This window comes from Solanum tuberosum, unplaced genomic scaffold (genome assembly GCF_000226075.1).
Source record: "Solanum tuberosum cultivar DM 1-3 516 R44 unplaced genomic scaffold, SolTub_3.0 scf00019, whole genome shotgun sequence".
Classification (NCBI taxonomy): Eukaryota; Viridiplantae; Streptophyta; class Magnoliopsida; order Solanales; family Solanaceae; genus Solanum; species Solanum tuberosum.
The window spans coordinates 2028926-2042061 of NW_006238945.1; positions in this window are offsets into that span (position 1 = coordinate 2028926).

Here is a 13136-nt window from a genome sequence, read left to right on the forward strand (position 1 = left end):
TACAACAAATATAAATGTATTCATCCTCTCTCATCCCTCTCCCGATCTTGCTCGCCTCTCTCCTCCTAATATGTAGCTAAATACATTAGTTATTTTAAACAATTACATTCATTTTGATACAAATAATTTGTATTCGTGATACAATCTGATACAACGAATACAATAGGCAATCAACCTCTCTTTTCTCTCCCAGATTTCACTCGCTTCTCTCCTCCCTCTCCTAGTCTCGCTTGCCTCTCTCTCGCTAAACTTTACCTGCACAATCCAAAAGCCAAGAGAAATAATTGAGGAAATTAAGCCTCTTTAAGCAATTAAATCAAGTTAGTTCCATCATTTATTCATAATGTTAGGAAGGCTTTAATACACAAAACATGTTAAATATCTAAAATATTCTTATAGCTGCTAAGTTAACTCCAAGGACAGATAATAATTGTTGTGACAATTTTATTTTGTGTGATTATCAAAGTTCAACTCTCCCTCTAATATATTAGTACAAAATTTCCCTGATTTCTATAAATCTTTTTTTTTTTTTAGAAAACGGATATATTATATTATATATTAATATGCATCATTACAAGATAGCGACATCATGCTGCTAGTTAGGGGTATACATAAGTCGGTTTAGTTTGGTTTTTCATTAAAAAAAACATAAATCAATTATGTCGGTTTATTATATCTAAAAACCAAATCAAACCACGCAAAATCGGTTTTTTCAGTTTTGATTTTAGTCGATTCTTTCGATTTTTTTCGGTTTTTTACAACTATATGGTGTTTGAAAAAGAGATCAAATATATTTTCACTTACCTATGTAATAAGCTAAACTTAAGAAATGTTAAATGAATAGAATTTTTTGTAAAGACAGTAAAATTCACATGAGTACAAATTATTATTTTTTGAAATATCAACGTTCATTATGTTAAATTAATAAGATTAAAGGATACATTCAATTGAATACAAAATGAAATATTTACAAAGTAAATTGTTAACTTCGAATTTGAAAAAATATAGCAATATAATTGTAACTTTGGATCTTAATACAAAATAAAATATTTACAAATTTTACAAGCCCAAATTTGAAATAAAATATATAAACATTGAAAACTATAAAGTAACTAAAAATATATTAACAAAATAGTTTATAAATAATATTTTTTTATCTATAAATAAAATAAAATTATATATATAATATTTACAAAATTTTACAAGTCCAAATTTGAAATAAAATTTATAAACATTGAAAATTATAAACTAACTAAAAATATATTAACAAAATAGATTACAAATAATAGTTTTTATCTATAAATAAAATAAAATTATATATATAATTTGTCGGGTTTTTTTTCAACCGCCAAACCAATCAAACCAAACCACAAATCAAATTTTTTTTTCTGTTTAATTTAATTCATCAGTTTGATTTGACTTGTACACCCCTACTGCTAGTACTACTCAAGGTAGGGGATTTTACTACATAGTAGGTACTACAATTTCGTTAGTAGTAGTCGGCATTTTTAGTCATACAAAAAGAATTCCTTCTTACCATTGACTCATCATGTGTTTTTTCTATGGAAGAGATGACAAAAATATAAACTCTTCCTCCAATTTTGTGGTGCTGGATTTTATGGTATTTAATTTTTGTTAAATTTTGTGCTTTATAGCTTTATACTAGAAATATTTGTTGAATTATGAGAGATACATTTATACCAAATGGAATATCATAAAACACACTTCAAACTATGATAATTTTTGTGATATACAATAATTTCCAATAATACTTTGTTATACATTAAGGATCAAAATCAAGCATTACCTATATATTAAGGACCAGTTTGGTCATTTCCTCTTTTTAAGGCTGTCAATAATTCAGCAACAAAATTAATACTTTACATCGAGTTTAGGGATGTTTTCATTACTTCTTTCGTTCGGTTGGTGAAGTTTGAAATGAATCAAAAGAATATATATAACTGGTCTGGTTAGATCATTGCTTGGTACAGATGGAAGTGGCATATTTTCTATCTTGTCAAGGTACAAGTCGTGGTCCATCACGTGAAATATCCAAAAGCAACCAGAGAATTTAGATGCTACAATATCTACCCTAACCAATGTGGTGTATTTTTTAGGTTCTAGGGGACCAAAACACTAGATATCTTGTTAAAAGATGGAATATTACCACTTTTTGTAGGAACTTGGGTTGAGAAGTACTAAAACTGAGCCATAAAACATGCTCAAAGATGCACCTACCTTTTGCTTGTCACAATATTATGCTATATGGGGAGATGCCATAAAAAAATCTCAGTCTCACTTAGTTGACATGACGTGTCATATTAAAAGTGTGTTTGCATTTTTTTCTAACAAAATAAATTTCTTAAAAAATTGAGGAATTTTTTTCCCTATTAATTATCTATTGGATTAATCATGTTTCAATTGGCGTATTATTTTGTATAAAAAAATTGTAGAAAAAATATCCAAGCACTCGACTATTTCATTAAATACCTTTCCTTGCTCTACTTATTAATCATGCAGAAAGATGAAGCCCAAACTATTATGTATTTGTATAGTTTAAAAAAAATCTCATACTGTTAACAACTAATTACATTCTATCCCTACTATTTTTCAAATTACAAAAAATCCTTAAAATTTAAGGATTTTGGATACATCACTCAATGTCCCGATACATTGCGTCTCGATTTTGGATACATCACTCAACATCCCCATACATGGCGTTTTGATTGCGGATACATCACTCAACGTCCTATACGTCGCGTCCCGGTACATACATTACCTTTGTTGATACAAGATACACCTGTTTCGATACATCGCTCAACATCCTGATACATCACATCCCGATACACTACCTTTGTTGATACAAGACACACCTGTGTCGATACATTACGCAAGAATGATGTATCCGAGAGTAGGAGAAGTAGAAAATTTTATATGATTGAAATTTTAAAAATTATGATAAAACAAATTGTGTATTTAAATAACTTTTCCTATATTTTATTGCACAAAGCTGTCCGAGATTATTCAATAGAAACTAATCCTGATTTGTATTGAGTAATACTGCACAAATCCGAAAGCCCAAATTATTATGTATCACAATTACTCAACTTTGTGTGATGAAGGGAACGCCTGTGGACTATTATACATTAAACATAAGAACTTATAAGAGATAACAAAAGGAAAAATTATGTAACAAAACAAACATGTGATATGTATTTATGATAAATTATCATAATTTAAATAATTATAAATCGTAGTTATAAGTAGGGTTTTATAGAAAACTCTTTCCCTCTCTCCCTTGCCTCTCCTCCCACACTGTTCTCTCTCTTTCGCCAATAAGAAGAAATCCATTCAAATGTATTATGTACCAATTGTAGTAAATCAAATATAGGTGAAAATTTTGTATTTTATATCAATTGTATTTGAAAAACTATATTTGTATTTTGTATCAACTGTATTTGTAATCATACGAATACAATATGCATTCGTCTTTTCTGTTAAATGTAATATGTATCAATTGTATTCAATCAAATATAAGTGAGAGATTTGTATTTTATATCGATTGTATTCACAAATTTAAATTTGGATTCTGTATCAATTGTATTCAAAAGACAATGGATACACCATGTATTCATCCTATTTCCCCCTCTCTCGATCTCACTTGCCTCTTTCGACCTCGCAATCTTACTTACCTCTCTCAATCTTGCTCGCCTCTCTCCTCATAATATGTATTCATTTTCATACAGACCATTTTGTATTTGTATTTTTCCCTCCAAAATCCGTGAAAAAAATACAACGAATACAAATGCATAGCAAATTAAAGTGTAGGTACGAATTATAATTAGTGAAACGGTAGTTAAGAAGTCCTATTTATGGCCTGATGTTTGCTGTTTCTGAAAGTTCCCCAAAACAAAACTAATAGGACAAGCAAATCGCAGAAGGTTGAATAAGGCTATTATTTTTTCCCAACACACTTTTTCAACAAATATAAAGATTGAGGAATATATAGTAAAATTTCACTAAATTAATACTCGATAAATTAATAATCTCTCTAAAATAATATTTTTCTCTGACCTCGGTTTGAGTCAATAAAAAAAATCACCAATTTTGATAAGATAATAAACTAATATATTTTCAGAAAATTGAAGGGTAAAGGTAACACAACACTCGTTTATAAATTGGCAATGACAAGTTTACCTACGTATGGCTGTAGTGTAAAAACAGGGTATTCACACAGAAGCAACAACTAACAAGCTAAACTATTAAACATATCATTCAAGAGAAGCATGGAAGAAGATGTAGATATCCTAAATTAGCTACTAGATTACATGCTTTGAATATGTACCCGTAAAGGGTAGCTAGTTTGATATGAATACGGATTTTTGCAAGGATGGAGCTTATGCTGATACCTGCTCATTTTCCTGATGTGTAATGTTCACTTGGTAAATTAAAAATTTACTTACCAAAAAAAATAATTAAAAATTCAGAAGACTCATATATAAATATATGGTCCCATTAATAGTATAAATTAATAATCTTTTAAAACTACAAATATATCTAAGACAATTTAGTGAAATATGATTCTATCGTCTTTTATTTTTTGTTAAAATTTAAATCTAGTTGAAGCTCATCTCTAACTTTTCTGTTGCATCCAAAAGTTTTGGTGTTGTCTTTTCGAACTACATCATAAAATTATGAAGAATTCTAGATGTGATAAGTGTTTCCTTAGGTGTAACTGGTTCCCAAAGTATTGTATCATCATCAACAATAATGTATTTATTATACATTATGTATAATAAAACTTTATGTGTAATACATTTTTTTTTAGGTGAATTCAATAAATATGATATATAATTTAGTAAGATATATTGATTTTGATGTAATCAAATTAACCTTTATTGAATCTTAAAACACTCTTTAAATTAATAAATATTAATTTATCAATTAAATAGTACCTCTAAATGATATCTCATAGTCATACCTATATTAATTTAGTGAGGTTTTATGGTAGATGAAGGTCAAGCCTGTATTTTATATGCAATCCGCTAGGAAACTTAAAATGTTGTCAACTATACTAGGAAAGTTTACTTCGTTATGTAATTTTTCAATTTATATTTGAATGTGTTTTATAAGTAGTAATATGTGGTCGTGATTGGGAAAGATTAATAATTTTAACATCTCTCACTTTCTCTCATTTTCTTTTGTTTTTACATTTTATATGCTTTAGTTTTGAAATTGGTTAAGTGTAGTTCCTTTGTTTTATCTATTAATTATTATATATTGATTTTACTTTAGGCATTTTGCAGATGACATTTTGAGAAAAAGTTTAGAAGAATTCAATATCGGTTGTTTTGTTTATGTAAATCTATTTCTTTTCTCTTTTCTTGTAGTGTACTTTTGTATTTGATTTATTCTCTACCTTAGTCTTAGTTAAGTTTAGATGTGTCTTTGGAATTTCAGTCATAGTCTAGGGATACTTATGCCTTATCCCTTTTTTTTTATAGGGAAAATTGTATATAATAACAAACTATTAATTCAAATTAAATGCTATAACCACAGTTTGATTTAATTGTAACCCGTAGCAAATTGTTATCATTCGCCTCTCTCCCTGATATTCTCGCTCACCAATCTCTCCCTCGCTTCTCACTTTAGCAATATGTAATATGTGTTAGATAGATGAATATACATGTGCATTTAGAGAATATTATTATAAAGGAACATATAACATAGAAGAAAGTAAAGAAATAAGAAAATTATATTTTACAAAATTACCAGAACCTTTTAATTCAAAAGTAATAAAAAGTTGGAATGAAGCAGAATTAACAGACACCTTAGGAGCTAGAATAAAATTCTTGCAACGATGGTTTATGGAACTATATAAATTGTGTTTCTGTTTGTATAGAGCGAGAGAAAATTGTATATACACATGCAAATACATATATCGTCGTCCTATACACTTATAATTATACAATACAAATCTTCCCCTGCCCAGTTCTCTTTTGCCTTTCTCTCTTTCCCGCTTTATACAAACACATATTATACAAAATACAATGTATAATTTGTGTTTGTATAAAGCGAGAGAGAGAGAGAGATTTGATATACAAACGTTTTATTCCGATTCAATTGTATACAAATTCAAATTTTATGCAGATATACAAACACATAAAATTGAATTGAGAGGCTACCAACGATTTATACAAACGAGAGGCTGTCGGTGATTTATACAAATGAGAGGCTGCCAGTGATTTTATACAAATCTGATGCCCTTGTGATTTATACAATATGATGCTCCATAGCAAATATAAAGTTTGCTATGGAGCGCAATTATGCAAACTATAGCTATAGCATACAAGTATGATTTTTATGTTTGTTAAATGTGAAAGTTGCTCTTTTCTATATTGATGTGATTTTTTTCATCGGATATGATATATATATATATATATGAGAAGTTGAAGATAATTTCACCAGATATAAAAAAGTGACATTCGATTATTGTAAAAGAGATCAATCAATATTTAGAAGAAGATTAGTTTTAAAAATAAGTATTATGATTTATGATTGTAGAATATTGAGAAGCAAACTAGTTTCAAAAATAAGTAGTATGATTGAGGAATATCGAGCAGATAAAATAGATCGAGGGTAGTATTTCTTCAATTATTTTACATTCGAGCTTAAATTCTTAAGATGTGTAAAAGCAAAATCTGCCTACTTTCGCTATATTTATAAGTCAAATAGATATTTTTAACCCTATACACAAACATATACCACTAAGTTATGCTTTAGAGGTATCTTTTACCAAATCAATATTTTTCCATCTTATATTATTTTCCTTCCGCTAGAAATAAATGTTTTAAGCTAAATATAAGATTAATTGGATTGGATTATGTAAAGACCTTAAATTGGAGAAACTCTCGGGACAAATGAATACAACATTTATACAACTTTTTGAAAATTAAAATCTACTACATCTCTTAGACTATAATTTTAATAGGATATTCTCCTTTTTTTCTTCAAATTTTTGTCCTTTATTGTTTTTTTTTATTAAGTAAATTAGCCCAAAAAGTAAATGTCACTTATATGTTTTCCACTTCATTATGTTCTTTAAATCACACTACTTAGAAACATTAATGTGTCCTGTTAAAAAAGTTAACCTCTTAAGTGGGCGAACCAAGGAACTTAAACCCCAACATATATCAATAATTCAACTCCGAATAACAATAAAATGCGGAAGCTCAAAACTTGTCCAAGTAACCAATCAATTCAACCTCTAAAGTCTATTACACCTTATCCCCAAAACTTGAAAGTCATCACATCAATGACATCTAATCTTCAAATACTAAGTCTAAGAGTATCAAAGACACCGAAATAAATGATATAAAGTAATTTGTGTCCGAAAACTAAGGACATCAGGTCATGACCGAGAGAATCCAACACAAGCTCGAATGAATAGCTCACCCTTGAACCTGATATGCTGAGACTGGCTAGAGCTGAGGGTGAGTCAAAGTCGCTGGTACACTCGCTGCACTCCACAAAGGTAAAATAAAGAAAAACACAAGTAGCGCTCAGTACAAGGCAACATGTACTGAGTAGATATCATCGGCCAACTCAAAATAGTAACTAATATGCAATGAATAATAGTATAAAATCAACTATAACACTTAGCAGGTGATAAGCAACAAACAACATGAACAAGTGATAATTGAAGCAAGTACGTAATCAATCACAATATCAAGCACACACACAAGGACTCATGCCTCCACACCATGCTCGTTTGGGAAATGGGTTCTTTGAGATTGAGTACGTTCAATTAATTCAATATGTTTTTCCTTTAATGTTACTGTTTCGAAACGTGACACTCCGATTCAATTATACCTTGTCGGAACGTGACACTCCGATCCAATAATACCGTGTCGGAACGTGACACTCCGATCCAAAAATACCGTGTCGGAACGTGACACTCCGATCCAAAAATACCGTGTCGGAACGTGACACTCCGATCCAAAAATACCGTGTCGGAACGTGACACTCCATGTCGGAACGTGACACTCCAATCCAATTATACCATGTCGAAACGTGACACTCCGATCCAATAATACTGTGTCTGAACGTGACACTCCGATCCAATAATATCATTAATTTATTATTTATTATCACCACTTTTCAATTAATTAACAATATTTCATCAAGCCTTGTTTATTAAAAGCATCACTTCGATAGAGAGGGTTCAAGATTATAAATTCCACGGTCTCAGGATTTTAGACCAATCACAAACCACACAACCAAGCTACACAATCACACAATCAAGTACATAGAGAACTTCACAATATCATTCAATGCATATCAATCATTATTAAGAGTCTATCTATCAAATAGAATAAACCATAACCTACCTCCACCGAAGAATCGAAGTCGAGCAAACTACTTCTCCAACGATTTTCCTTTCCTCAATGCCTCAAAACGTTTCCAATCTATCAAGTATACAATATTCGTAAACAAACAATTTCATGGACATCCATCATGCTATACTTCTAGCCTAGATTCGCAAAAATCATCAAGCACAAATCTATATTCAAGTTCCTAATCTTGAGGTCAATTGGTATATCAAGTCTTCTATTTCTTATATTCAAGCTTAAGGTTAAGTCTTAGTTCCTCCAAAAAAATTAATATAATGACATTCCTATAATATAGTACACATAATATTTAATTACCTATACCAACATATCAATACTTGAGTCATAATGTGATAACCATAAGAAAATTCCATACCTAAAACCAAAGGCATAACCTGTAACTTCAACACTGAAATAACGCCTAAAGCCTTGACCGAAATTCCAAATTCATTTTACAATTCTAATTAACTCTTAATTGATCACCAGAAAATCATTAATTAGTCATTAACTTCCTTAAAATAATGCTTAACCCAACCATCCGTAGTAACAAACTAGTTGGTTTCTCAAATGGGAATGCAACACTGAATCTTATTATCTGAACATGCCATACAACTGATAACTCTTTTAGTAGTTAGTATTTCCACTTGACAATCAACGTATTCATTTCCATATAACACTAGAACCACATCATGAAAGTCTGTTAGATCCACCACACATCATACCTATCGAGAGATCTTACCCAAATAGCTCACATAATTCTACCCATTGAATAACTATAAAACATTATCAAATTTGTTCTCTCTCTAGCCCAAGCAATTTGCTTTACTTCTTAGATCAAGTCAATAACAAAAGTAATACACTTCATAACTCTAACCACATAAGCATCGATGACCCTCTCTGACATACCCTCAATCTATGAAGTCATAGTAGAGATTCTGACCTCAATTAGTGCAACATAATTTATTCATTCATCAAGAAACCCATACATATTATGAAAAATTTACTAAGTGTATTTTCCAAAGTAATGACGTTCATTATCTAGTCGTCCTTTACGAAACTTCTTGAATGTTGTAACATATCTAGATAAAGTACAAAAATTGACCTCATAGGCTGCAACACATATCTCCATTTCTCTATATTCAGGACACCATATCTCCTCCTATTGCTCAAAGTTTGGGGCATATAATTGGATGAAGAAGCTAGAAAATGCTGCCTTAAGTCATAGGTAGTGTGCCTTTACTAATCGGCACTCAATATGAGACTACCACCACATTTTGCGTCTCCCCGAAACTAGTATGTCACAAACTCAACACTAAGCCTCTCCACTATATTCATTTTATGAAGTAGGTCAAAACAATCAACAATGAAAGCATAAGCATCTTCATAATCAATACCCATGAAGAATGAGGGTTTCAACTTTATGAACTTAATAAAAAATAATCATGTTGATCAGTAGTCATTACAGGCCCTGTAGTCAATCGAGAAAATATACCTATTTCCATGGACACAAACTTGGTTTATCGAACCCCACATCCACTGAAGTCAACACTCTTAATACTAACAAAACATCATAACCACACCGATCATCTACCTTACTTCCAAACAATCATTAGTATCAAAGTATCCTTATCCAATACATGTTCAAACTATGGCTATCTCTCTTTCTATTTAAGCATTTCATGACAAATACGAGTCCCAAACAAGGATAATAGCACTAATTTCAAATTTGATAGTACCTTTCCATCGAGATAAAACTATTAAATCACACCCAAAGTCAACTTCACACCACTTCCACATAACATGCTTTAGCTACCATTATAAATCATCACATACCTCATGTCAACACTTAGGGAAATCTTGGTCACTCAAATTATTTTGTATATTGTAAGCTCATAACCTCTATTCACCATCAAATGTCTATGTAAAGCACCATAACATTCTATGTAGTCCCATCAATAGAGTAGTATTAATCCAACTCTAAATTCTTAATAACCATGTAGAATTATATCTCACCTTGTACATCATTCTTAAGTCATCTATCATAATTTGAGCAATCTAACCCCACGTAAAACTCTAAATTCTCCATACCTCACTATTTGTCACCCAACCCAAAACTCAATATTTATAAAAGTCGATGATAAACTCCTAGTAAGTCTGTACTGAACCATTTCAAATCTCACAGTCATATCTAAACTCATAGGCAAAAAATCAATACAACCTTGAACTACACCCCAAGGGTCTATACGAGAGGTCTTATTCCTTCACTTTTCTCAAATTCGTCTCATGGTGCAAAATTCTAAATATCTCAACCCTTCACTAAAAATTCAACCATACTCATTACTAAATTCAACACTACAACAGAACTTATCATCACACTCGAGCTGAACGTCTGTAGACTCCTTTCTTAAGTTTCATCCAATAGCTTTTAACCAATCTGATGAACCTGTGACACTATTACCATAAAAGAGCAAAATGGATGAAATTAACCTCCTAAGTAAATTAATCATATCTCTAAGATAATACTTTCCTCTAGTTTTGACTTGGGCCAATGGAAAAAGGAAAAAGGAAAAATCACTCATTTTGATAAGATAATAAGATAATATATTTTTAGAAGTGCCCTATATTAAAATATAAGGTCCCATTGTTATTACAAACTAATAATTCTTTAAAAGTACAAATATATCTAAGACAACTTAGTGAGTTTGATTCTATTGTGTTTTATTTTTTTGTTAAAGTTTAAATCCAATTGAAGTTCATCTCTAACTTTTCTTATTTCATTCAAAAGTCTCGGTGTTGTCTTTTTGAACTGTACAATAAAATTGTGAAGAATTCTAGATATGATAAGTGCTTCCGCATAATTGGTTCCAAAGATATTGTATCATGCATCTTCAACTTCATCATCAACATTGATGTATTCATTGTACTTTATGAATGATAAATTTATTTCTTATGTGAATTCAATAAATAAGATAAATAAATTAGTAAGATATAATGATTTTGATGTAATCAAAATTAAATTCAATCTCAAAACACTCTTTAAATTAGTAAATATTAATTTATCGATTAAATAATACCTCTACAAAATAATAATTTCGTAGTCCCATCTAAATTAGTTTAGTGAGGTTTTTACTGTATCCTTTTTTTTCCCCATCTATTCCATATGTTATGTTTGATATATTCGATATTTTATTTATCAATCATTTGTCTTTATCTAAAATATTTCCAACCCTAACTTTTGTTGCAGCTAGAATGTTAATGTTTATGCATAATAAGTAGTAATTCCAAAGTTTTGTAGTCGATACTATAGAGAGTGAAGCGGCCATATTAAACATATTTTTCAACTAATCTATATGATCTACCATAAAATAAAGGAAAAAATATGCAAATTGACAAACATTAATAGTGTATTATTTAATTTAGCTATAGTTTCACATAATTATGATTCACGGCTACATATTAGTAAAATTTGCTATCAATTTCGGGACCCACAAACATATTTGTTTCAAGAGAAAAAAATTCATACATGTCGGATTTGTATGCTTTTTATACAAATCACAATTTATCTCTCATCTCTCCACTAACTAAATTTTTTCCTAAAATCTCTCATCCACATCAAATTTGAATTTTGAATTCTCTTCTTCTCCCTCATAATCTAGTTATATAATACTCAGGTAACCACCCAAACTGTTTCAACCAACTCTTTTTTCCACTTGCTACTTGCTTATGTTTACAGTAAAATATTGGATGATCAAACTCTATCAAAGAGGATTACTCGAGGTATACAATTGCATGACAAATTTTTTGATGATCCACCATCTTTTTCTTTGGATCGAATACAAGGTTTGAGAGACATTGTAGGTTCAGTTGCCTAATATATAACATTGAAGATATTAGATCTAATGAAGAGTATAGATCCAAGTACAGAAACGACCCAACCCAATGCAACAAATTATCAATCAATAAAAGATAAACGACATCAAAATATTTGAGGGAGGAAATAAAGATGATGTTGAATCTGGTTTTAAGAAGAAGAGGAAAGTAAAAGACATTGCTTCTAACAATGATCAGTGAAGAACAACTGAAGTGTCACGATATTCTAGACCGTCGTGAGTGACACCCACACTAAACCACCGGGTGGGAGAACCAACTACCAACCTAAACCTTAATCCAACACATCATTTCTAAAATCAAGTCTTTATATAAAATAGTAAGAAATTTTTTAGAAACAACTAAATAATTGAGTCCCCATAAAGTCAATAAATAGTCAAATATTTTGCGAAAATAAAAAACCCTAAGAACTGAAAGCCATGGTATCAAAATCTACGATAATCAATAATGGGGATGCAACCCCGAAACTAAGTAAATACAAACTAATAGTCAAAATGTTTGTGTTCGTAAAGATGGATAAGAAAATATAGAAGAACCCATGACAATTTGGAATTGTAGGTCACCCTTAGATTCGAAGCCATGCTTCCTTAAACTGAGGTATCAAATAAGTCGATCTCAATAAGTCCCATACTCAACAAGGAAAGAGCAAGTGCAATATCAGTACACAAGCATAGTGTACTGGTAGGATCACACCGCCAACTCCAAACTATGAATGTAAACAGAAAACTACAACATAGTAAACACATGCCAACATATATAACAACAATTATGAACACATAAACTCCTAACCACAATATCTTGAACCAACCAATAACTGAAGCATGCCCCACATGATTTTAATTTCAATTACCCAGTCCT